The sequence below is a fragment of the Myxine glutinosa genome, chromosome 8 (genome assembly GCF_964187855.1).
Source record: "Myxine glutinosa chromosome 8, kmMyxGlut1.1, whole genome shotgun sequence".
Classification (NCBI taxonomy): domain Eukaryota; kingdom Metazoa; phylum Chordata; class Myxini; order Myxiniformes; family Myxinidae; genus Myxine; species Myxine glutinosa.
In genome coordinates, this window is record NC_136268.1 from 120,798,713 (window position 1) to 120,825,139 (window position 26,427).

Genomic DNA, 26,427 nt, shown 5'->3' on the forward strand with positions numbered 1-26,427 from the left:
TTAAAGGTGCTGTATAATTTAATACCCTTCCCCTTAAGAAATTTCATGAATATTTTGTTATAGAACTCTGTTCCCTCATCAGTCCATAACTTCTTTGGTTTCCTTTTATCCCGATCAAATATTAGCTTAAAGGCTAACATTAAAGTATCACCCCTTTTATTTTTTAAAGGGACAACCCAGGCAAATCTACTCCTCAAATCAATAACGGTTAAAGCATACCTGTATCCCCTGTCATTATTCAATTCAATTAAATCAGCGGACCATATGTGGTCGGTGTATTTAAAATAAACCTTCCTTCTTTTAAACTTTGTGATTATAGGTTTGTGTAATTCTTCAGCCAAAAGCTCCTCAGTCTTGATGACATCATTAGAGCCTAATAGTTTTTTGAGGAATAACCAAGACCAAGTTTCAATTTAGCATTTATCAAATTTCTCACAATAAACCTATCAACTTTCTCTCTCAACGTTGGATTTTGTATCAAAGACAAATTATACAACATTTCGCTGTCGGCTTTATGTTTTTCAGTCAACGTAGTGGTTTTCCCATAAGCAATATCATGCTTCATACACACTTCGTCAACCCTATTTGTAGGTTTAGACCAAGGTTTAGGATTGTCAGCCTCATCTAATCTTTTATCCAGGTTTGTTCCTGGACCACAGAAAGAATACCCTGGAAGGTGTAATTCCCCTGGAATTCCAGTTGTTGTAAATTTACTTCCTGACAGAAACTTTTGTATATCTCCTCCTCTTTTAGGTGAGATGAATTGGCACTTTTTAGAGCCACACACTTGACATATTCCTTTTTGATAAACTCTATTATTTTTAGCTTTAACATAAGAGATATTTTTAGATTTAGTTTTCTTTTTACATTTGAGACAATAACTCATATTTATTTATCAGAAAAATTCCGACAGAGTATCAAAACCTTTTTGGTTTTTAACATACACATTTCTGTCTTAATTTTTAAAACATAAAGAATCCTAAGGAATACCTTCACTCTCTCCTCCATTTATTTACAAATAAAAACTAACTAAAGTCAATGACACCAACATCATCAATCACATTGAAGGAGCTGGGGCTCCCACGTCGATCGGAAGAATGGACGCGACAAAAAGCTAGAATTCGTCCGAGTTGCTTTAATGAAATCAAACACTCAGGCACTCTGAAAACCCGTTTATCGGGCAGCAATATATATCGATTAACCCAGGGGGTTTGCCCAGGCCCGGCGCCAGGGGGCGTGGCCCAGCGTCCTGGCTGCGGCCTGGCAAGTTGAGGGCGAGCCTGCCCGGGCATGCCCGGGCATGCCCGGGCGTCCCGACCGAGGCCTGGCAAGTTGAGCGCGGGCCTGCCCGGGCGTCCTGGACGAGCCCGGCATGGTGATCGCTCCGCGTCCTTGATAGGTGCAAGGCGATTGTGAAAACCCAGCGGCAGCCGCTACACACGTCCCCCCAGAATCGACTTGCACCGGCAGGGTCAATTTGAGGGGGGTCCTGATGACCCGGCCGAAGCGACCCCTGGCGGGTCGTGGGAGGGGGTCCGGTGAGGTGGTGGGCGGTCGAGTGGGGGGCACCGTGGACGGGGGGCGGCCTCGCCGCGGCGGAAGGGCCACCCGTGGTGGGTGGTCGACGTCCACGTGCGCCGGCTTGAGGCGGTCCACTGCAATCCGGTCCGACCTGCCGCCGATGTCGATGACGAACGACTTGTCGTCCCGTCGCAGCACCCGGAAGGGCCCGTCGTACGGCGGCTGGAGTGGCCACTGATGTGCGTCGTGACGCACAAAAACATACTCCGCTGTGCGGAGTGCTGGGGGGACGTAGGACTGGGGGTCACCGTGGTGGGATGTTGGCATGGGGGCAAACCGTCGGGCGGCCTCCTGGAGGTCCGAGCGCTGGTGAGCTGCGGACCAGGGACTGGTAGCGTCGGGCACGAATTCGCCCGGGACGCGTAGAACCTGGCCATAGACAAGCTCGGCGGTGGATGCCTGGAGGTCCTCCTTGGGGGCCGTGCGAAGGCCCAAAAGGACCCACGGCAGCCGGTCGGCCCAACCGCCGTCTTGAAGGCCGGCCATGAGCGCGGCCTTCATGGAGCGGTGGAATCGCTCGCACAACCCGTTTGCTTGGGGGTGGTAGGCCGTAGTACGGTGGAGCTTGACCCCCAGGTTGCGGGCGACCGTGCCCCACAGCTCGGAGGTGAACTGTGGTCCGCGGTCTGACGAGATGTCCGCCGGTGCGCCGAAGCGGGCGACCCAGGTGGCGATGAAAGCCTGCGCCACGTCGGCGGTGGTGGTGGAGACGAGGGGAACGGCCTCCGGCCACCTGGTGGTCCTGTCCACCATGGTGAGCAGGTGTGTGAACCCCCGTGACGGGGGGAGGGGGCCCACCAGATCCACGTTGACGTGGTCGAAACGTCGTTCGGGCACGGTGAAAGGTGCCAGCGGGGCCTGGGTGTGTCGGTGGACCTTGGCCCGTTGGCAGGCCGTGCAGGTGCTGGTCCAATCGCGGACGTCCCGACGAAGGCCGTGCCAGACGAAACGCGCCGACACCAGCTTCTGGGAAGCTTTCCGGCCCGGGTGGGAAAGGCCGTGGAGGGAGGCGAAGATGCGGCGTTGCCAGGTGACGGGCACGATGGGGCGAGGCTGGCCTTGGGAGACGTCGCAGAGCAGGACAGTGTCCGCGCAGGGGATGTCGGCCAGGCGGAGGCCCGCGTCCGCCGCCCGGAGGGCTTGCACCGTGGTGTCGGTGGTTTGGTCCGCCGCCATAAGCGCAAAATCCACGCCCAGGTGGACCGCGTTCGCGCTGGCCCGGGAAAGACAGTCGGCCACGGCGTTGTTTTTGCCGGCGACGTGCCGGATGTCCGTGGTAAACTCCGACACGGCGGGGAGGTGGCGCTGTTGGCGGGCTGACCATGGCTCCGTGACCTTGGCCATGGCGTAAACCAACGGCTTGTGGTCGACGAACGCCGTGAAAGGTCGGCCCTCCAGGAGGTGGCGGAAATGGCGGACGGCCAGGTGTAGACCGAGGAGCTCCCGGTCAAACGTGCTGTATTTGAGCTCGTTCGGCCGGAGCTGCCGGCTGAAAAAAGCGAGTGGCTGCCAAACCCCGTTCACCCATTGCTCATGTACGGCGCCCACCGCGTAGTCGGAGGCATCCGTGGTGAGGGCGATGGGAGCGTTGAGCACCGGGTGAGCGAGCAGTGTTGCGTCGGCGAGGGCCCGCTTTCAGCGTTGGAAGGCCGCATCCATTGCTGCGGACCAGGCGATGTCGTGCTTGGCCGGCTTGCCCCGGAGGGCTTCGTAGAGGGGCCGCATGAGTTGAGCAGCGCGGGGCACGAAGCGGTGATAAAAATTCACCATTCCCAGGAATTCCTGCAGGGCCTTTATGGTGCGGGGACGCGGGAACGTGGTGATGGCTTCGACCTTGGTTGGCAGCGGCACGGCCCCGTTCTTGGTGATGTGGTGGCCCAAAAAATCAACGGCCGTCGTGCCGAAGTGGCATTTGGCCGGGTTGACGATGAGGCCGTGCTCGCTGAGGCGCCCGAACAGTGTTCGGAGGTGGAGGAGGTGCTCGGCCCGGGACGTGCTGGCGACGAGGATGTCATCCAGGTAAACGAAAAGGAACGGCAGGTCACGCAGCACGCCGTCCATCAAGCGCTGGAACGCCTGAGCCGCTTTCTTGAGACCAAACGGCATCCGCAAGAATTCGAATAAGCCGAACGGCGTGATGACTGCCGTTTTAGGGACGTCGGCCGCCCTGACAGGTACCTGGTGATATCCCCGTATCAGATCAATTTTCGAAAAAATGACCCGTCCCGCCAGACGGGCGGATAAGTCTTGGATATGCGGGATCGGGTACCTGTCGGGGGTGGTAGCGTCATTGAGACGGTGGTAGTCGCCACACGGGCGCCATCCACCCCCCGGCTTTGGCACGATGTGCAGTGGCGAGGCCCACGCGCTATCGGAGCGCTGCACGATGCCGAGGTGCTCCAACGCGTCGAATTCGGCCTTCGCTACGGCGAGCTTGGCTGGGTCGAGGCGGCGGGCCCTGGCGTAGACCGGCGGGCCCGTGGTTGGTATGTGGTGCTCGATCCCATGCCGTACTGCGACGGCCGAAAACGTCGGCCGCGTGAGGGCCGGGAACTCCGTGAGCAGGCGAGCAAACTCGTTCGCCGCCGGGACGGTGCATGCCAGCTCGGTCGGCGCGGAGCTGCTCAATGTGCATACCAGGGAGCTGAAGGTTTCAGCGTTGATTAAACGACGCCGTTGGACGTCCACCAGCAGTCCGTGTGCGCAGAGGAAGTCGGTGCCTAGCAGAGCCATGGGCACGTTGGCGGTTACAAACGTCCAAGCAAAGCGTTGGCCGCCGAAGCAGAGGGTGACGTTGCGCGGGCCGAAGGTGCGGATAGTCGATCCGTTGGCCGCAACCAAGGAGGGGCCGCAAACCGCGGATTGCCTGTCCTGGTCAGAGGCGGGTATGACGCTCAGTTGGGCGTCGGTGTCGCACAGGAAGCGCCGTCCGGACGCTTTATCCGTGATGAACAGTAAGTTGCCCGTGTGGCCGGCGCTCATGGCTGGTAATGAACGCCGGCCCGGCCGTTTCCCGGCCTGCCGAAGGTGCACGGGGGTCGGCATGTCCGGGCCTTCTGTCCGAACCTGGCATGATAGTAACACCACGCTTGGTCAGGTGGAGGCCTCGGTCGTCGTGCTAGAGGTGGTCGGCTCGGTAGAGCGGCCGCCAATTGCGTCGGCAGTTCGGCCGTCGACCGTGCCGGGTGCTCGGGCGCCATGGGTGTTGCGTCGGACGGCGGTGGGTCCCATGTCGCCGCTGCGATGCGCTGCCCTGCGGCGGAGATCTTGTCGGCTTCTCTGGCAAGGGCCCGGGGATCTGTGATCGTCGTGCTTGCCAGGGCGAGGCGTACCGGGTTAGGCAGCTGACGGAGGAACAGCTCCCGGAACAGGAATGCCGGAGAGTGCTCGCCGAGCAGTGAAAGCATGTAATCCATTCGCTCGGAAAGGCGCGTGTCGCCGAGCTCAGGCAGTTCGAGCAGGTGCCGTGCGCGTTCCGCCGATGGGAGGGCGAAAGCATCGAGGAGCAGCTTCTTAATCGCGCCGTATTTGTCAGCGGCTGGCGGGCTTTCGAGGAGGCTCAGGGCGCGGGCCGCGGTAGCCGACCCGAGCGCAGCTACCACATGGTGGAAGCGGGTGTCGTCGGCCGTGACGCCTCGCAGGGCGAACAGGGACTCCGCCTGCGCGAACCAAACCGCCGCGTGAGCCTCCCAGAAGGTAGGCAGTTTAAGGGCGACTGCCGTGTCCATGTCGATAGGTCACCAATGAAGGAGCTGGGGCTCCCACGTCGATCGGAAGAATGGACGCGACAAAAAGCTAGAATTCGTCCGAGTTGCTTTAATGAAATCAAACACTCAGGCACTCTGAAAACCCGTTTATCGGGCAGCAATATATATCGATTAACCCAGGGGGTTTGCCCAGGCCCGGCGCCAGGGGGCATGGCCCAGCGTCCTGGCTGCGGCCTGGCAAGTTGAGGGCGAGCCTGCCCGGGCATGCCCGGGCATGCCCGGGCGTCCCGACCGAGGCCTGGCAAGTTGAGCGCGGGCCTGCCCGGGCGTCCTGGACGAGCCCGGCATGGTGATCGCTCCGCGTCCTTGATAGGTGCAAGGCGATTGTGAAAACCCAGCGGCAGCCGCTACAACATAATCTTTTCCTTCTTCTTCTTCTTCTTCTTCACCACTTTCTCGTTTAAATCTCCTCCCTGAAATTGAAGACATTGACGTTGTTATTTTTGAAACCATTATCTTCATAAGAGTTGTTAATTCTTTAATTTCCTCTTCGGTGCGTTGAGATTGATTTATTTGCTGTAATACACTCAATCTTTTACGAATCTCACTGATTTCCATCTTTTTATATTTTTCCTCCCTCTCTCTTTGCTCCCCTTTCCTCCCTCTCCTCCTTCTCCTTTTTCTCCCTCTCCTCCTCCTTTTTCTCCCTCTCCTCCTTCTCCTTTTTCTCCCTCTCCTCCTCCTTTTTCTCCCTTTCCTCCTCCTTTTTCTCTCTTTCCTCCTTCTCTTCTTTAACTCCTTCCTCATTTATCTTAGCAATTTTTGATATCAATATTTTCACAGCATTCATTCTTTCTTTATTTTCCTCTTCGGTGAGTTGAGATTGATCTTCTTGCTGTAATACATCCACTCTTTTTTTAATCGCTCTGATTTCCATCTCCCTCTCCTCCCTCTCTCTTTGTTCCCTCTCCTCCTTCTCTCTTTTCTCTCTTTTCTCCTTCTCTTCTTCAACTCCTTCCTCATCCCTTGCTACCCTTGAGTTTGAACCCCAAAGAATATTATACATATACTCATCTGGATTTTGAGATATTCTTGTATCTATAATTATTTTTCTCATAATAGGATACCAATAAGATTTGTTGACGATTTCTAAAAGAGTTTTATATTTCATAACTTTGAGAAGTTCATTTTTATTTAATACTTTAAACAAGTCTCTATTTGTGGGTTTAACAATATCAGTATAAGGCCAGTTTTTAATGACAAAATTCCCATGTATATGCTCCAAATCATAAGGTATGTAATACCGAGCACCCTTTTCTTGTAGGTATCCTTGAATACAAAAATTATAATTCTCTTGTAGACTTCTTCCTGCCATTTATGTATCAGAAATATATGTGAGATTAATATTATGACAGGCAATACCACCCCATCTTCCCACTACCAAATTGGTTTGTATTCCTTGGCTTTCTATCCTTATCTCATGACCTTCCTTCTTTGTCATGCTAACCATCGCTATACTGTCATATATTTTTCTTTTCTTAAAACCATGTATTTGTTGTTTATTAATTGTACTTCCACATAAATCCTTATCCTCACCAAGTGGATAATATTCTTCTTTACGAGACTGATTAAAATCATGTAGGTCTTCTATGTTTATTGAAAAAGACCAATTATACCCTAAATCAGGCATATCATACCCCCATTTATTAATTCGCATATTAACTATATGTCCTTCTTTATAAAATTCAATTGTAAGCAGGTAGTTAAATTCAATGAGGAAAGGTGTATGGTCAGTATAACCAGGTGTTGTGGTTGTAAATTTTACTTGTTTAACAAAACGTGCTGTTTTCTTTAAAAATATATATTGTGATAAATCACTTAATCTAATTAAGTCATTCGCATCTGTAGGGTTTGGTTAATTGATTAATTTATAAGTATTCTTCATATTAATATTTTTACTTACACTATATTTTTGTCGTTCAGCCTGTGCCTTTGTATAATAATTTGATAAATCAATATCCTGAGAGGATTTTCCAAAGATAGAACCATCTTTTCCAACATAAGTCATTTATATTAGATTAAAAATGATATCATAAAAATTTTCATTATTGTTGAGTTGAAATAATACATATAAACATAATTCACCACAACATTTAGAATTAATTTCTTGAACTTGAAATGTTTGATAAACACCATTCTGTAAGAATTGTATTACTTCAACAGGTGGTGGCATACCATAACTATCAAAATAATATTTATCCTGACTATTATGAATACAAACCCAATGAGAACCATTCTGTGTGTCTAAATTCATAATAATATTCTTTGTATTCTTATTTATATGTATTAATTCATCTCTCATACAAATAACCACATTATCAATTTTTAGTGTTTTACAATACTTAGCTAGTTCTATATTTGACGTTGTATTCTTTCCAAATTGTTTAAACCATTTATCCATTTATTTATGAGAAAGATACAATCCATTACCCCGTTTAGTTAGTTTAACACCCGCTTGAGCGATAGAGGAAAGCATATCTCCAACCAACAATCTAGCTTTATCAGGTAGACTTTCAAGTTTTTGAGCAAAATCTACAATTACACCACTTCCACTAATTTGTTTCTCCAACTCCTTGTTATGTCTTTCCAATTCTTTTTGAGCTTTTAGTTGTGCCTTCCTTTCGTTAGCAGTTTTTACCGCTGCTGAAATACCACCAGTCAATGCTCCCGCCGCACTTAAACCAGCAAATAAAGGAATTAGAAACGGGAGAAATCCTCCTCTTGACTCGTCTATTGAATATTTCTTTAACATAGATTTCGTCATTTTAATTTTAAGTGATCCAACATCATTTAGTGTTTTTACTTGTGTGTGTGTGAGTAAAACATCAATTCTTACAGCTCCTTTTCTTTGAATTGTATTAACATTAATAATACAAGGCTTTTGATTTTGAATACAAGATGTTAATTTATTAAGATTGATTTGATTAACATATACCCCAACCATTTATTTATGAGAAAAAACCTATGTGATATTAATCATAACACCATTATCTGTATTAATCTGTAATTCTGTTTCCTCCAAAAGCAAACAATATGCATTAACCTCTTCACTCTCCCCTCTTTCAATGTATAGAGAAGTATCCACTCGATTAGACTTTATAGTTTCCTTTTGAGAACTCAGGTCAATTGCATAGATTGTATAAAGTTTTTGAAACGCAACCATATCCAAAATAGGATCATTATTACCAATACTTTCACACACCTTTTGGTAGGACTTGTAGGCTTCCGCATAATCATTTTTTTCCCAATCAATTTCCAATCTATCTCGCGGATAAAATGTGCCATCAAGAGAAACCCGAAGTTGTTTCACCTTAGCATTATCACTCAGCGCATTATTCTTATTAGTACCGTCCTCTCCATCTGGTTTTTAAAAAATGAGCCAGAGGTATCGTGGCTTTCCTTGAAGAACACCCAAATTCCAAGTGTAGGTAGTGTGTTCCAGTTTAACGTGTTGACATCTTCTTTTAAGGTATGATACATTTAGCGGTTTCTTTGAGTTAAGTCTTTTATTTAACATCTCTTCCGTTTTAAGATTAGGAGTATATTCACTGATATACCAACACAAATCATTAATAACAAATTTATTGTTGTCTCCAAAAGCATTTTCAACCCCAAAAAGCAACCTATTTACATTATCATTCCTTTGTTGTTGAAATCTAATTTTAAGACCATACAAAACTTTGTCATAATCACAAAATCCAAATATACCTTTCAGAGGTACTGCTATGGTAAAACTATTCTCTGGTTTTGTGTCATCATTATACATTGCCTTCCTTTGACTATAACCAGGGTCTGTGTTTGTACCCGTTGACATATCAGGAATAAAACCTTCAACAGCTCCCTTACCCATTCTATCACCAAACGAATATAATGTAAATTTCATCATTTCAGATGTAGCAGAGACATAATCAACCGCTTCAACCTCTTGTGTTCCAATATACAGGCGAACACTATCAAACATTTTCCAGAAGAAATCATTTACGAGTGTAGCATTAGTATTATTCGCAGCCTTAGTGAATTTAAATTTACACAGCAAGAAACTATCAGCTATATTCAAGTAAGTTTGTTGATTATTTATTTCAAAACTTTTTGTTCCGTTTGAATTCCAGTCTGTTCCTGTTATAGCATTTACCTTAAAATAGTCTTCCTTTTTTGTGGAGTTTGAAATGATAATTGTATCATCCAAATCATAGATACTATCAATCGCTTCCATACTTGTATTTATATAGCATTAAAATTGTTGAAACCCTGACCCAAGTATTTGAATGATTTTTTGTCGTTCTTGTGAAGATAGTTGAGTTTTACCTTTTTTTATTTCTTTGATTGCTTGTAATTTATGAGACTCCTTTTGAGCATCTTTTATACTCTTTATAGCACCCGCAACGGAGCCCACGGCAGAAGCAGTTGAACCAATTAGGTCTTTATGTTTAAGGATGGTTGAACCAATACCCATTAGAGTATCAATTATCCCATCTCCTTTATTTCGAAATTGATGACCTACACCTCGTTGTCTCTTAGGTTTATAGTATCCTTTACCCACATACCTTGTATAGTATGGTGAAAGGTACATGCCCTCCCCTGTAATTATTTTATATTTTCCCAACTCATGTTTTCTCACAATAACCATTATTTATTTATTGAAAAACTTCACGTAGGTGAATTCTGATGGATATAATTTCATCATTAAAGGATATCATACGATTATCTTGGTCGGTTATCCTAAAATTTACTCTGTATGTATATGGTTTTTCCTGACACAGGTAAATAGACAAGATTTTTTGGTTCCATATTAAATTTATAACCAATCGGGGTTGAGTATGCACTGAATGAAAATATTGTATTTGTTCTTATTCCATCGTTATAAGCACCATCAATCAAATCACAATGAATTAATACTGAATTTATACCGGAGGATATTTGGATAACATTATCACTGTAAAACGTCCCGTTATTTTCAATCTTTTTTGAAGAAAAACCCAATAGCTCTCTAAACGAATTTTCAATCGTGAAATCAACTTTATAATTATTTTTAAGTTTAATAGTTGATTTTGAAGTGTGTTTTTGAATATCTATTACAATATTTTTTGGTTCATCACCTTTTTCTTTCATAAGGCGAGAGACTTCTGAAGATATTTGAGAAATCTCGTAAGCTCCAGGTGAAACGGTTATAGTTTTATATCCACTTCCTGGATTATAACTAAACTTGTTGTTTTTCTCTGTGATATTAAAAAGGGTATTGTAAGTTTCCATTGACAACAAAGATGCCTCATATGAGGTAAGGGGGTCAAGTTGTAGTGGGTAAGGGAATGAAGCTGTGTAATCGCTCGTTGTGAAATTAAAACTAAGAATTGTGCTTCTCATCTTATTTAATATCTAATAAAATATCTTTGTATTGACATTTATTAATGATTTTCATGTTCATCAACTGATCTAAAATGGCTGAGGATTCATTAAAACAATTGTTGTTTCCAGCCTTCTTACTACCTAACAACAATAATAGCCTATTAACTAATTGTGATGGGTCATTTGGAAGAAAACTAACACCCGAACCAAGCTTACTTAAAGCATCAATAATATGTTTCTCCTTCTCATTCTTCTTACTTTTACCAGCAACAGAAACTCCATAATCAAGTGCATTTAGCAACTCAATATATACCCTATCTTCCTCTCTTTCCATATCAAGTGGTTCCTCAAAATATTTTGAACCGCTGAATCCGGGGTTTGTTAGAAGAAACATTAATCTTGGAGTTAATTTAACATTTGGTTGAGTAGAACTCAAGAACATCAATTCATCATTAAATATCAATACCTTTTCTTTCACAAGATGGAACACTGCTGGTTCTTCTGTTGGAATGAGACCTGCTCTGGTTTTTGAACCCGCCGAATATTCATTGTTTTGAAGAGCTTCCACAACATAATTAGGTGGTTGATTTACCTCCTCAAGTTTCCGAAATAATCCTTCATCATCATATTGTAATTTTCCAAGTTCTTGTTTTGTTATCTGACTAAAATCTTTGAGCATTTGAAGTTTTTTCGGAGTAAATTCTACCGTGGGAACTGTAGGGTGTTGAGTTTTTAAAAGCGGTTTAAAAAATTTCGCTTGTTTTCTTTCAAAGGCTTCTTCACCAGTTAGTTTCTGTCTCCGTTTCTTCTTTATCTCTTCCTGTTGCTTTACAACTTTTGAAACCAACTCTTGATGTTCCTTAAACTTTCTTGCTCTTTCTTCAGCATTCATTTAGTTTTGAAAAATATCATTTAATGAATTGTAAAGGTCAATGGGAAAATTTTCCTTTTCTTCATCATTATAGTAAATGTGTTGAAATAAATCTTTTTCTTTAAATATTTCATCAAATTCTTTATTGGTATTAATACGAGTTGTTATTTCTTCTTCACTAATACTTGTATCTCTGCTTTTCATACGTTTGCGTTGAGTCTCCTCATCGATATCAAAACCGAATGATAAAATCTTAACTCCATCACCACACAATTGTTTAATAATTTGTCTCATTCCTTCAGGATTAGTTTCTAAAATCCCAAGACCATTAGATTTTACTTTATTTAACTCACTCTTACAATGTGAATATTTTGTAGAACCAAGAGAGACCTCCTCAAATATTTGCCCTTCGTTCCTCAATCGCATATGTTCCTCCATTGAAATGTAGTAATAATCTTTCCCTTCTACTTCTCCTGGTCGCTTTGCTCTGGTTGTAGTACTCACAAAACGAATCATAGGGTGTTTTTAAAAAAAACTTACAATCTTTTCATTTTTACTATTCAAGAGTTTAGATTTATGAAAGTTCTTTCCAGAAGCAGATTTACCCACAAGGTTAATAATAATTGTTGTCATTTATATATGTAATTATGTTTAAAATAAAAATACATCCTTTAATATCTCATCTTGTTTCACAACAATATATTTATATTTTCCAATCGTGTGTTTCATATAATTTACAAATTCTTTTTTACTACATAACGTAGAGCAATTATCTCTCCAAAAATTATTTACATCTATTGAATTTAACTTAAATAAAATAAAAGTATTGGCATTGTTTCTTATTGAGCGTCGAGGGAGTTGAAAATATGATTGACTAAGATATATACAATTACAAGAAGAATGTCTCCCTCTTGTATAGTAGCTATCCATTACTGTTTGGTTTCTCTGATTAACACAATCATCAAAGATGACGAGGTTCTTTTTTGATTTATCTAAATCTTGAGGTGAAGGTATATCATCCGTATTATCACTGAGAATACAAGTTATGGGTTTTGGTTTAGGTTTCTGTGTATCACAAAATAGTTGTATTATATCCTCAATGTTATAATCATTTAGTTTGTTTTGAAGTTTAAATAAACCGATAATGTCTTCCTTTTTAAGACCCGCATTAAAACCCTGTGAGAGTAGTTGATACTCGGGTTGAAAACTTGACTTTGTAAAAATTATTAAATTATCATAATCTAAAAAGTTGGGGGTAAGGAGCATCTTTAAAAGCAAACAGGTTTTTCCACATCCGCTTGAACCAACTATTAGACATCTCAATGAATTTGGAATGTTTTTATGGTTATTAAATTTTATCTTATTTTCCCAAACGGGTAAAAAATCATTCATTTATATATTTGGAAAACAAGTCATCCAACTTTTTTTGAGCTATTTTAGAAACTCTATATTTTATCCTGAGTTCGGGTTTAATTTCAAAATAATTCATTATTTTATTTATGTAGTATCTTGTATTAACATTTCCATTAAAATTATTTTGAATAATAAATATCATTAAACCCTTATACATTTCCTCAATACAAAGAGTCTCTTTCCTTGTAAGAAATGGTGTATTATCACCATAATGCTTAACATTCATCTCTCTTATTAATCTTGTAAAGTAATTCATTTTTGGTTCTAATTTAAAAGAGTTATATGTTTTTTTATATTTCTTATTATCATTAATTAGAATATAATCACAGAATAAACATTGTTTATATGAATCCTCATCATTAAGCCCCACTCTATCACAAGCCGGACAATTCTCTAATTTATCATATGGAGAGTCTGGAAATTCTAAATAGTTCTGCGGCATAGCAGACCAATTGTTCAAATTGTTCTAAAAGCACCAAAATTGGCACACATGTAGATTAATATATTCTAAACATTTTTGGATATGGAGGCATTCAAGATTAGCCCTGTGGAAGACATGGCGGCCATTGTTCAAAATGGCCACCATTTACCATTAGCGTCATTACATAGACTTCATTATGTGTCGTTAGTATGGTGCTAGATGGGCCAAAATTCCTTTTTTTTACATCAGAATTAACATCAATAAGTGTTTAACAGATATTTAGATACAAAATATCTGTTATCTGTTAAATTTAAATATCTGTTAAATAACAGATATTTAACAGATATTTAGTTTAACAGATACAAACCTCTCGATGACATGCATTGTATCCTCTTGGATGCTTGTGGGTGCATTTGCCAGACTCAGCAGGGCATCAGTGAGTTCTGGCAGCGTGTTCCTTGTTGCCCAGGCAGATTTCTTCCCATGTCCGACGAAGGCTGACACAGTATCACACCCTGTGATGGCATGAAACATTGGAAGAGTGCATTTTGAATGAATCTTGAATGAATGAAAAGAGAAAGAAAAAAAAAAGAGAAAAAAAAGAAGAAAAATAAAAAAGAAAAGAAAAGAAAAAAAAAAAATGAAAAGAGAATCTTGAATGCCTCCATATAAAAAATTGTTCAGAAAGTATTAATCTACATGTGTGCCAATTTTGGTGCTTTTAGAACAATTTGAACAATTGGTTTCGTATTTTTTACTATGCCGCTGGGCTAAAATATCCTTCAGAACTTATCATATTTATGTGGTAAATTTTTACTTAAACTAAATGCAAGTTTATTCATTAATAAATACAATGTTTCAAAGCACAAAAGACAAATTTCAATCAATCTCTACTTCGGTGAAAGATATAGAAAAATATGTCAAAGATGTTAAATTGAACAAAGATAAATATGGGAATTTTTGGGTAAAACCAGTTATGGAAAATAACATGAGCCCCTCTATTTCATTTAAAGGAAGAGCTCTAACTATACCTGGAAAGACATCCATTAAAGTAAATCTAACAAAAGTTTCTCCTCTACTCCTGGCAATTTATTCAAAGCTTGAAAAAGTGATTGACCATGATACTTTGAAAAAGAATGATAAGACCATCAACAATACTCGTGGAGAAATTTGTATTTACTTTAATTAGCCAAAGGGTGTAGATCTAAGTAAAATGAATGATGTTAATATTTCTGGTGAAATGTCATTTCGTTCTATGATAGTTAGAGATTATTTAAAGATAACTTTTGATATTAAAAATGTAGAGATTGAATCCGTTAATGAAAGAAAGTATATTGGTATAGATGGAAAGGTTTTTTCTGCTAATTAAATATGAGTCATTACAGCAGTGAAGATTTTACTATTTCATTGAACTCGGACGATAGTGATGATAGTATTTCATTGAACTCGGACGATGGTGATGATAGTATTTCATTGAACACAGATGATAGTTATGATACTAATAGTTTGTGCTCAAATGATAGTTATGAGAGTAGCTTTATTGATGACTGAGTATGATTCTGAGTATTCATGTGATAGTTATGACTTCGATGATTCTGAGTGAAAAAGTGTTTTAGTTTAAGCACAGCGATATATATAAAACGGAGCTGTAAAGCTCAAAAGTGTTTTATTTTAAGCACAGCGATATATATAAAACGGAGCTGTAAAGCTCAAAAGTGTTTTATTTTAAGCACAGTGATATATATAAAACACCACGTTTTCTCACGCTATAAATATGGTTTATTGTGATACTTGCGAGAAGGAATTAAAATATTATAAACATATTCTCACCGCAAAACATACATACAACATTCTTAACAAACTTTCCCCTCTTCCACCTAAAACAAAACATTGTAAGGTCTGTAAAACAACCATCCTCAAGAAGGGGTTTAAAGCCCATCTTAAAACTAACAAACACTTGTCAAAATTGTTTACTATTAAAAACTCTGATGGTGCATTCAAAGGACATATTAAAATAAGAGTCTTTAACTTCAAACCTCCTGAACCAGAGTCTATAGTTGATGCTGTAGAAATAGTTAAACCTGCTGTTCAAACGTTGATTGAAAAAACACTAAAAGAAATGAAACCACTTAAATTTTATATGGGAGTAAAATTAGAAATGACAAAGGACGAAGGAGTTATAGATACACCATACATGAGAACTGAGCCACACTTTATATCTTCATATCAAGATTTTAAAACATCAGGAGTCTATGATGAACTTATTAAACAAGAGCAAGCTGTGGATAATTCAATCGTAGGAAGTGGATTCAATATAGGAAAAATTATTTACATAGACATTCATATTCTTAAATCAGATCCTCTAAAAGCTTCTTCTTACATTGATTTACCCAGTGTTATCAAAAATAGAAAAGCAGTTATCAATATCAAAAATAAAGACAATAAATGTTTTCTGTGGTCTATTCTAGCACACTTACATCCTCCACATTTTCATGATGAAAGAGTATCTCATTATAAAAAATATGAGAATACATTAAATACGAAAGATCTAAAGTTTCCGATGACTTTAAATGATATTCCTAAATTTGAAAAGTTGAATAATTTATCAGTTAATGTTTATGGTCTAACAGAAACAAACAACATTCAGGTTTTAAAGCTTTCTGACAATTGTAAACAAACTCATATTAATCTTCTATATTTTAATTCAGACGAAAATTCACATTATACATACATCAAAGATATTACAAAATTAATAAAACCACAAGTATGTAAAAGAACAAATAAAATATATATTTGTATGCGTTGTCTTAACTTCTTCCATACACCAGAAAGATTAGATAAACATTCAAATTATTGTGGTGAACATAAATCAACGGTAATCAACATGCCTAAAAAAGACTCAAAGATCACATTCAAAGATGAAAAGAAAACAATAAAACATCCATTTGTTATATATGCTGATTTTGAAAGTATTTTAGAAAAAATTGATACTGCTTCTCCAGATCCAAAAGAATCATACACAAATAAATATCAAAAACATACTCCTTGTGGTTTTTGTTATTATATCAAATCATCCGTTGGTGATAAATATAACAAGTTAGAGATGTATAGAGGCTCAAATACCCCAGAGGAGTTTGTGAAACGACTAGAAAAAGACTGTGTTCGATTAACCAAGATAATGAGAGAAACCAATAAACCAATGTCCTTAACAAGTAAAGAAAAAAGGGAATTTATAAAAAACAATGTCTGTCATATTTGTGAGGAGAAAATTGGTAAAGGTCGAAAGGTTAGAGACCATTGTCATCTCACTGGTAAATATAGAGGTCCGGCTCATCAAAGTTGTAATATTAATTATCAACTCCCCTCTTTCATTCCTGTCTTTCTTCATAACAACGCTCATTATGATACACATCTATTTATCAAGGAACTCTCAAAGACTTCTGGAAGTATCTCAGCAATTCCAAACACGGATCAGAAATACATTTCATTCACAAAAACAATTCACACATCTCCTATTACTCATATCAGATTTCTTGATACATTTAAATTCATGGCAAGTCCATTGGCTAACTTGGTTCAAAATCTAAAAGAGTTTCCATGTCTTTCAGAGTCTTTTTTAGATAAAGATTTTCTAACACAAAAGGGAATTTACCCCTATGACTATATGGACTCATTTGAGAGATTCAATGAAACACAACTTCCTTTAAAAGAAAATTTCTATAACAAATTAAATAATAGTCATATATCTGATAAAGATTATGTACACGCACAAAATGTTTGGAAAAAATATAACATTAAGAATCTTGGTGAGTATCACGATTTGTACCTCAAAACTGATGTGCTTTTGTTGGCTGATGTGTTTGAGGCTTTCAGAACAATCTGTCATTCTGGATATGGATTGGATCCTGCTCACTATTACACTGCTCCTGGATTGGCTTGGAGCGCGATGTTAAAAATGACAAAACAAGCTTTGGATTTGATAACCGATGTTGATATGCTTTTGATGATTGAAAAGGCAAAGAGAGGAGGAATTTCACAAGTCTGTTCAAAGAGATATGCTAAAGCAAATAACAAGTACATTCCAAATTATGATCCATCGGTAGAGAGCTCCTACTTGATGTATTATGATGCGAACAACCTGTATGGCTGGGCAATGTCTCAGGCTCTTCCTTATGGAAAACTTAGATGGGTAAAGGAAAAAGATTACAAAAAGGTTTTACAAGATGTATGTATCTCTACACAAAAAGAATTGGATGATTCAAAGGTTGGTTATTATTTTGAGGTCGATTTGAAATATCCAGAGGAACTTCATAACCTACACAAAGATCTCCCATTTGCTTGTGAAAAGGAAAGTCCAAAGAAGGAGTGGTTAAGTGATTATCAACAATCATTTAATATAGGTGAATCAACAGAAAAATTACTTACTACATTATATAACAAGAAAAATTATGTTCTACACCAAAGAAATTTGCGACAATATTTATCAAAAGGTCTAAGAGTAGAGAAGATCCATAGGGTTCTAAAGTTCAATCAAAGTCATTGGTTGAACGGGTACATTGATTTTAATACTGGAATGGCAGATGGCAGTCAAGCAGATGGCAGTCACTGGACCCGACGGCATCAGCCCACGGGTCCTAAAATCCTGCTCTGCTGCTCTATCTCACCCTCTCTCTGTTCTCTTCACCCTCTCTTTTGCTCAAGGTCAACTGCCATCTGCTTGGAAATCAGCCAACATCACCGCTTTGCACAAAAAAGGTGCAAAAACAGATCCTAGCAACTACAGACCAATCAGCCTTCTCCCAATTATCAGCAAAGTCATGGAATCCATCATTGCTTCTGATATGAAATCTTTCCTCTTCTCCAATGGCTTGATCTCTGATCATCAATTTGGTTTCAGACCAGGTCACTCTACTCTGGACATGCTGCTTCTGCTGTCTCAACAATGGATGGAGGTCCTCAATGCCAAACAGGAAATTAGAGCTGTCTCCCTCGACATATCACGTGCCTTCGACACGGTCTGGCACCCCGCTCTGCTCACCAAACTCTCCTCCTTTGGTATCCATGGAAATCTCCACGCATGGCTGGCGGACTTCCTCTCTAGTCGTCGTCAACGTGTGGCCCTGAATGGGTTTCTCTCATCTCCTCTTCCTGTTCAGGCTGGAGTTCCCCAAGGCAGTGTTCTGGGCCCCGTGCTTTTTCTGGTCTTCATCAATGATCTCTCTGACTCTCTCGAAAATCCTCTCTATCTCTTTGCTGATGACTCCACTCTCTGCCGCTCCATTCCTCTTCCCTCAGATCGGCAGTCTGCTGCCTCCTCACTCTCTGAAGACCTGGACAAAATCACAGACTGGTCAAACAAGTGGAACATGTCTTTCAATCCTGACAAATCTCACACTCTTACTATGTCTCTCCGAAAAGATCGACTGGACAACCCTCCCATCTACTTTCTCAACAATCCTCTCCAAGAAGTTCTGTCGCTCAAGATTTTGGGTCTCACTATCTGCCATGATCTTTCTTGGGAAAACCACATTTCCAAGCTGGCCTCCAAAGCCAGTCGCCGACTGGGCATCCTCCGTCGTGCGAAGTCCTTCCTCGGCACACCTGAGCTCCTCACCACATACAAGGCTTTCATCCGCAGCTCAATGGAATACTGTTCTCCCCTATGGGCCGGTGCTCCTGCCTCACACCTAGCTCGGCTTCACGCTGTTGAAACCAAAGCTTTCAGAATTATTGGAATCTCCCGCGATGAAGCTATCTCTGAGGGCCTTTCACTCACTCACCGCAGGCAGGTAGGTGGTCTTTCTGTCTTCTACCGACTCCTCTCCGGCCTTGCACCCCCAGCTCTCTCTGTGCTCTGTCCCCCAAATATTCCTACAGGTCGCACAAGATCTGCCAGCAACCCTCTGATGGTTAAACTGCCGAAATCTCGGCTCTCCGCTCACCTTCACTCTTTCATTCCTCTTTTCTCCCGCCTCTGGAACAAACTACCTCACTCCCTTCAATCCCACTCCTCCCTCCAGGTCTTTAAAACAGCTGTTCACCACCATCTCTTATCTTCCCCCATCCAAAACCTTGATCTTTTCTACCCCCGCTAATTCACCCCAGATCCACCTTGTTTGAAATTCCAACTTCTTTCCTGTAAGTCCTGGCAGGGTCCATATGTTTTATACCTCTCCCACTGCCCCCTTCCCACGCCCCCCCCCCCCCCAAAGCCCTCGCCCTCTCTCAGATCTCTCGATGTCTCCATGTCTCTCGGTCCCTGCTCTCAAATGTTGTGTTTGTGTCCTTCCCCCTCTCTCCCCATCTTGTCTACCGCTCCCTATGTTATATGTTTTATGTGTCGGTTTGTCTTTCTGTGTGATTAATGTTCGCTCTTTCACGAGCCTCGAACTTGTATACAAAAAAAAAAAAAAAAAAAAAAAAAAAAAAAATACACAAAGAAGAACAGAGTCAAAAACAGATTTTGAGAAAGACTTTTATAAATTGATGAATAATGCGGTCTTTGGTAAGACCATGGAGAATGTGAGGAAAAGACAAAATATCAGACTATCAACATCTTGGGAACAAGCATCAAAATTAATTAATAGACCGAGTTTTACTAGAGCTGAGGTCTTTACTGAGAACTTTTGTGCGATCCATTTAATTAAAGAGAGTATTGAAATGAACAAACCTATTTATATTGGAACATCAATTCTTGATTTATCAAAGTCATTAATGTATGATTACTTTTATAATAACTTGAGGAAGAAATATCAAAATGATGTTAATCTACTTTATATGGATACAGATAGTTTTATTTTGCAAATTAATACTGATGATGTTTATTCAGACATGAAAAAGGACATTAATATCTATGACACTAGTAATTACAGTCCAGAGAGTGAGTTGTTCTCTTCTAAAAATAAAAAGGTGATTGGAAAGTTTAAGGATGAATTAGGGGGAAATGTCATGAGTGAATTTGTGGGATTGAGGTCTAAGGCTTATGCTTATAAATACATTGTGAATAACGTCGAAAAGACTGATAAGAAGTTAAAAGGTGTCAAGAAAAATGTTATTAAAGAAACAATAAACTTTAAGGATTATTATAACTGTTTAACAACAAAGAAAGAAGAGTTTAGAAAGATTAATGGAATAAGAAGTTATAAACATAAATTATATTCAGAAGAGATGAATAAGAAAGCATTGGGGGCTTTTGATGATAAGAGGTTTATTTTAGAAAATGGAATTGATAGTCTCCCTTATGGTTATATAAGTATATAAGTGATAAGTTAAAAAGGGGGGTTAGGGATTTTAACGGGCTACCGCCGCCTTTTTTACTATTATATAAATGATAGAAAGAACCAAGTACCAACCAGACTAAAGAGTGGAGGTGTAATCAACCTTGGTATATAAATGGTAAACATAACGAATGTGAAAAATATCAAATAGGTATAATTGAAAAGACAACTGGTAAAACAATTTACAAAACAAATAAGAGAATTAATTTAAATACCGGTGAATTGGGTAAAAAAGATGGAAATATTTTTGAGTGGACGGAAAACTTTGATGGTTGTCAGGAAAATATATACTTTAATTTAAAAATGGTATGTGGCACTGGAGGCGCTCAAACAAGAACATTGAGGGAGGTTTACCATTTTATCTTAGCTCAGTTAAAATATCTTAATAAAGAACCAAACTCAAACATCTTTTTTGTTAATATATTAGATGGTGAAGGGAGTGGCAAGAGAATTAAATTATTTCCCACGCATAAACAAATATTTGTAGGGTCGTTGTTTGAGTGGGCCAAAGATGATTCACCAGATGATATTAAGAGTAAAAGGTTAAAAGGTCCATAAGGTCAGAAGGATCACAGGTTCACACAGAAGGACCATTGTTTAAGTGGTCTAATGAATAAGGATAACATGTCAAAAGGTTAGAAGGTTCATAAAGAACAGGGTGAGAGAAATAGAGGTGTTTAGGGGCAATGAGGGAGGGGAAAAATTAACATGTAAGTCAATGGGAAAAATGAGAGTGTCCCAGAAGCAACATATATACACTACTATTAGTAAATTACATGGTGTCCCCAAATAATAATTTCCCTGAATATGGGACAATAAAGATTTATTATTATTATTTCTCCTTTCATGGTACCACACCACTGCTACCAGCCTCTCTTCCACTGTAAATGGACCGATGTCTGTCATTTGGTTTCATGTATTATTTATACACAACTCACAATAAGTTTAGGGATATTGGCAGGTTCTTCAGTGTGGTTGATTTTGTGTATTAATTATGTTGAAAAAAGTTGTTGGTCCTAAATCTATGGTTATTAATGAGTGTGAAAAAAGACAGCATTCTTGATTTCAATACCATAACCCTGACCCCTATAAAAAAAAATTAAACTCACTCCCACAATATCCCTAACTTATTGTGAGTAGTGTATTATCTGAAAAAAACACCAAGTATAAATAAATGTTATAAACAAATCTTATATAAGCAGTGCTTGGTACATATGACTCATCCTGTAGAATGATCAGCACGCATGCACAGAAACCGAAGAAGATGTCGGCACTCAGGGCATCATAAAGTATATTGTGTCTCGGAGATAAGTATTGATAATTAAAATGGCTCACAAGGCTTCTGAAACGAGCTGAAAACACTTGGAAATGTTCAGTCAATTGGATGAAAAAATTTACTGTCATTTGGACAAACGGTTGCAGAGAAAAGCATATTTATTCTGTGCGGATAAATAAACAAACAGACAAACAAGAAATATGACATGCATAGCACGATACTTGCAAAATCCCTAAAATAAGTTGTTGGCTTATGTGTTGACCTCAAAAATACAGGGTGGTTGAATTCAGTACCTAGACATGCAAATCCTCTTAAAATTTCAAGTCAATCGGATGAAAATTAAGGATTTTACTAATCCGGCCTATGTCAACCTTTTGGCCTATGCTGACCTCAAAAATAGTTGGGGTTGAATTCAGTGATCAGATATGCAAATCCTCTTCAAATTTAAAGTCAATCCGATGAAAAATGAGGATTTTAGAAACTCGGCCTATGTTGACCTCAAAAATAGTTGGTGATTGAATTGAGTGACCATATATGCAAATCCTCTTAGAATTTCAAGTCAATTGGATGAAAATTGACAGTTTTTCCGATTAAAATTCATAATTTTGATTCTAAGGTTAAAGATTAAACTCTAAGAATCTGAGATTAAAATCGAAGGATAGAAGTTTGACCTTGAATTGCCTATTGACGTTTTGACCTCAAAAATAGTTGGTTTCCCAATTTATTGATTCAATATACAAATGCTGTTCAATTTTCAAGTCAATCGGATTAAAAATGGCGATTTTAGAAATTGGACCAACAGACCTTTGACCTCAAAATCAATAGGCTTCTCAATTGTGAAGACCTCCACAACTTGGGGAAGTTTCGTGAAGATCGGTTGAAAATTGTGACCTGAAGGCAGCTGACATACGGATAGACAGACAAATGAAAAATCGGTCAGAGACTGAGGACTTGCCAGAATGTATATTTTTTATCGGCCATTTTGGATCAAAATTTAAGCACTTTCGGAGATTGTAGAGGGGCAAAGTTTTTCGGTTTATCCAAGATGGCGGCCGAACCACGTGACCGATGATGTCATCATTATTTGTTTTCTAAACTAATTTATTCCTAGATTATGCTCAATAAATTTCGTCTTAATCGGATGAAGTTTTGTACTCGTCGAATTATGACGTCATAATGGAGCCACCTATGACATTAGCATTAACATATTTTATTCCCCATGGAGAGTTATTTACAATGAGCCATGTCTCGATTCTTTCTATTCAGCACGTTCGGAGATATAGAGGTGCAAATTTTTTCGGTTTTCCCAAGATGGCGGCCGAACCACGTGACCGATGACGTCATCATTTTTTTTTCCTCCACCAGTTTATGCCGACATGGCGCTCAAGAAATTGCATCTTGATTGGATGAAGTTTGGTACTTGTCGAATTATCGAATTATGGCGTCATAATGGAGGCCTTGGGCCCAGAGAGTTAAAAATTGGGCACAGTCTATTCCAGGGCAAGACAAATATGTGTGTAAAGTATGGCGATTCTATGTGCAACGGTGTAGATGTAGTACTGCGCACAAACAGGCAGACAAACAGACAGACAGACAAACCAACCAACCAACCAACATACTTGCCGGAATCTATTCCGGCAAGTAACAAACAGACAGACAAACCAACCAACCAACATACCTGCCGGAATCTATTCCGCAAGAAACTAGAACGGCACTCAGTAGAGAGCATACCTCCGCCTGGTTGGCCATATCACTCAATGGTGAAGAATCACTTAAAAATTTAAATAATTCTCATATCCGAATCCATATTCAGATCTTCACCAAAATTGAATCGATTCTTCCTCGTCACACACACATCCTGTCCAACAAGTTTCGTCCAAATCCATCTCTAACTTTTTGAGATATCCCGCAATGTATCGTTTTTGGCCCTGTCTCCCAATGGTGAAGAATCACTTTAAAAATTCTAGTAGCCGGATCCGAATCCGGATCTTCACCAAACTCTAATCATTTCGTCCTTGTGACATACGCTACATCCCTCCCAAATTCCGTCCAAATCCGTCCACAACTTGAGATATTTTGTTCACAAACAAACAAACAGACAGGGGTGAAAACATAACCTCCATCAACCTTTGGTGGTGCAGGTAACCAGTGTCTCAAAGCAGTGTCTTCACTTCCATGGTGACAGACAGCTTAGAGACTAAGAGTACTTAAAAATAATTTAATACTTACATTATTTGCTAACAGGTATCTCCACCCAGGTCATACTGTCCTCTTCAACTAAGGTATCAAACAAGCCCGGCTACACCACTGTTAGACTTTCAGTCTTGTTTTTTTTTTAGCTCACCTGGAACGAAGTTCAGGTGAGCTGATGTGATGATGCGTCGTCCGTCCGTCCGTCCGTAAACACTTGCAACTTCTTCTCCGAAACCGCTGAAGGGATTTTGACCAAACTTGACACAAATTATATTTGTTGTGTTGTGACTAAAGTTTGTTCACAGCATTAAAAAAAAAATCAGGGTCTAAGTGTTTTTTCCGGGGTCAAATTGGATGCAGATTTAACCCCTTGCTCCCCCTCCCTCCCCCAAAATAGGAATTTGCTTTTTCCTCTGAAACTACACATACGATTTCGATGAAACTTGACCACAACCTTCACCACCTGTGATGTACCGAAGTTTGTTCACAGCACGAAGAAATCGAAGTCTAAGGGGATATACGGGGGGTCAAAGTGGGTCCGGGATTAACCCCCCAAAATAGGTATTTGCTTTCTTCTCAGAAACTACACACACCATGAAACTTTACCACAACCGTCACCACCCGTGATGTATCAATGTTTGTTCACGGAATTTAAAAAAAAAATGGGGTCTGAGGAGGTATACGGGGTTGGGAGAGGGGGGGGGGGGTTTGCCCCCCCCAAAAATGTATTTTTTTGTTGTTTGTTTAAGGCCTTATGATTATGTTAGTACGATTCTACATGCTGCCCTGTGTTCTAGCAACCACTGAAATTGGTTTAAAATACCTTTAGTCAGTGCAGTATACTGTTTATTCTACCAGGTGAGCGCCAGGGGTATTGCCCCTATGTTTTTTTATTAAGATCTCCAAGCTGTTTGCCTTTGGAATGCAAGGCCAACTCCACTCTTGGATTACTGACTTCCTCCACTCTTGCAGCCAGCATATGGCTCTCAAAGGAAGCCTTTTCTCTCCTTTCCCTGTCAAGGCAGTACTCTCGACGCCATCTTATTTTTAATCTTCATCAATGATCTCTCTGACTCTCTGGAAAATCCTCTTTATCGCTTTGCTGATGAATCAACTCTGCCATGACATCCCTCATCCTTCTGACAGACAGGAAAGCAGCCTCTTCCCTCTCCTCAGACCTTAAAAAAGTACAATCTGGTCAACCACTTGGAATATGTCATTCAATTCTGAGAAATCCCATTCTCTGTCTCTGTCTCTGTCTCTGTCTCTGTCTCTCTCTCTGTCTCTCTCTGTCCAAAAGGACCGCACAGCAAATCCTCCCAACTACTCTCTCAACAACCCTCTCCAAGAGGTTCAGTCACTCAAACTCTTGGGTTTCACTCTCAGCCATGTTCTCTCTTTGGCAAGTCACATTTCAAAGTTGGCCTCCAAAGATAAACGGCGACTGGGCATCCTCCATCATGCTAAGTCCTTCCTTGGCACACCTTAACCCTATCCACCTACAAGGCTTTCATCAGCTTGATGAAGTACTGCTTTCCCATCTGGGCTAGCTCCCATGTCAAACATCTTGCTCAGCTAGATGCCTTGGAAATAAGACTTGCAAGATCATTGGAATCTCTCGTGATGAAGCTGAGTCTATGGGCCGATCACATCACCATCGCTTGCAGGTTGGTGGTCTCTCTGTCTTCTTCTGTCTCATTTCTGGTCTTGCGCCCTCCATGCTTTGTACCCGCCCCCCATGTATCTGCAGGACAGACGCAATCCACCAGTAACCCAGTCCGAGTGAAACTACTTAAATCTAGAACCACTGATCACCTCCATTCATTTATTCCTCTTTTCCCGCTTGTGGAACAACCTTCCACACTCTCTTCAATCTCATTCTTCCTTCCCGGTCTTCAAGACAGATGTTCACCACAATTTCAAGTCATCCCCCATCCAAAACCAAGATCCTTTCGACACACGTTAAACCACGCCTCACCCCTCTCTCAAAACCTTGCTTACATATTGTCGTGTGATTTCCCTCGGTGAAGACCGGGAAATCACGGATGGCAATTCGAGCGTTAATTTGATGCGACGATCAAATACGGACTCACCATACACTACCGGTCAAAAGTTTTAGAACACCTCAATTTTTCTAGTTTTTATTGAAATTTAAGCAATTCAAGTCTAGGGAATAACCTGAAATGGCACAAAGGTAAGCAGTAAACTGCTCGAGGTTAAAAAAATAAAAGTTTGGGTTAGCAAAAACGGGAAAATAATGTAAATCACACAGTTATATTGCAAAA

The 26,427-nt window shown here is 40.5% G+C and overlaps 1 protein-coding gene and 1 long non-coding RNA gene across 2 annotated transcripts in view; both read right to left on the bottom strand.

Annotated features, from left to right (window-relative positions):
- The window catches only part of LOC137432892 (uncharacterized), a 169,258-nt gene that overhangs the window by 14,658 nt on the left and 128,173 nt on the right, over window positions 1-26,427 (bottom strand). The gene's annotated exons all lie outside the window — the stretch shown is intronic.
- LOC144893327 (uncharacterized) overlaps window positions 9,672-26,427 on the bottom strand; it is a 96,842-nt gene continuing 80,086 nt past the window's right edge. Inside the window, exon 2 of the mRNA XM_078783713.1 lies at window positions 9,672-9,845. The gene's annotated coding sequence lies outside the window, so the exon portion shown is untranslated. The remainder of the gene's footprint in view (window positions 9,846-26,427) is intronic.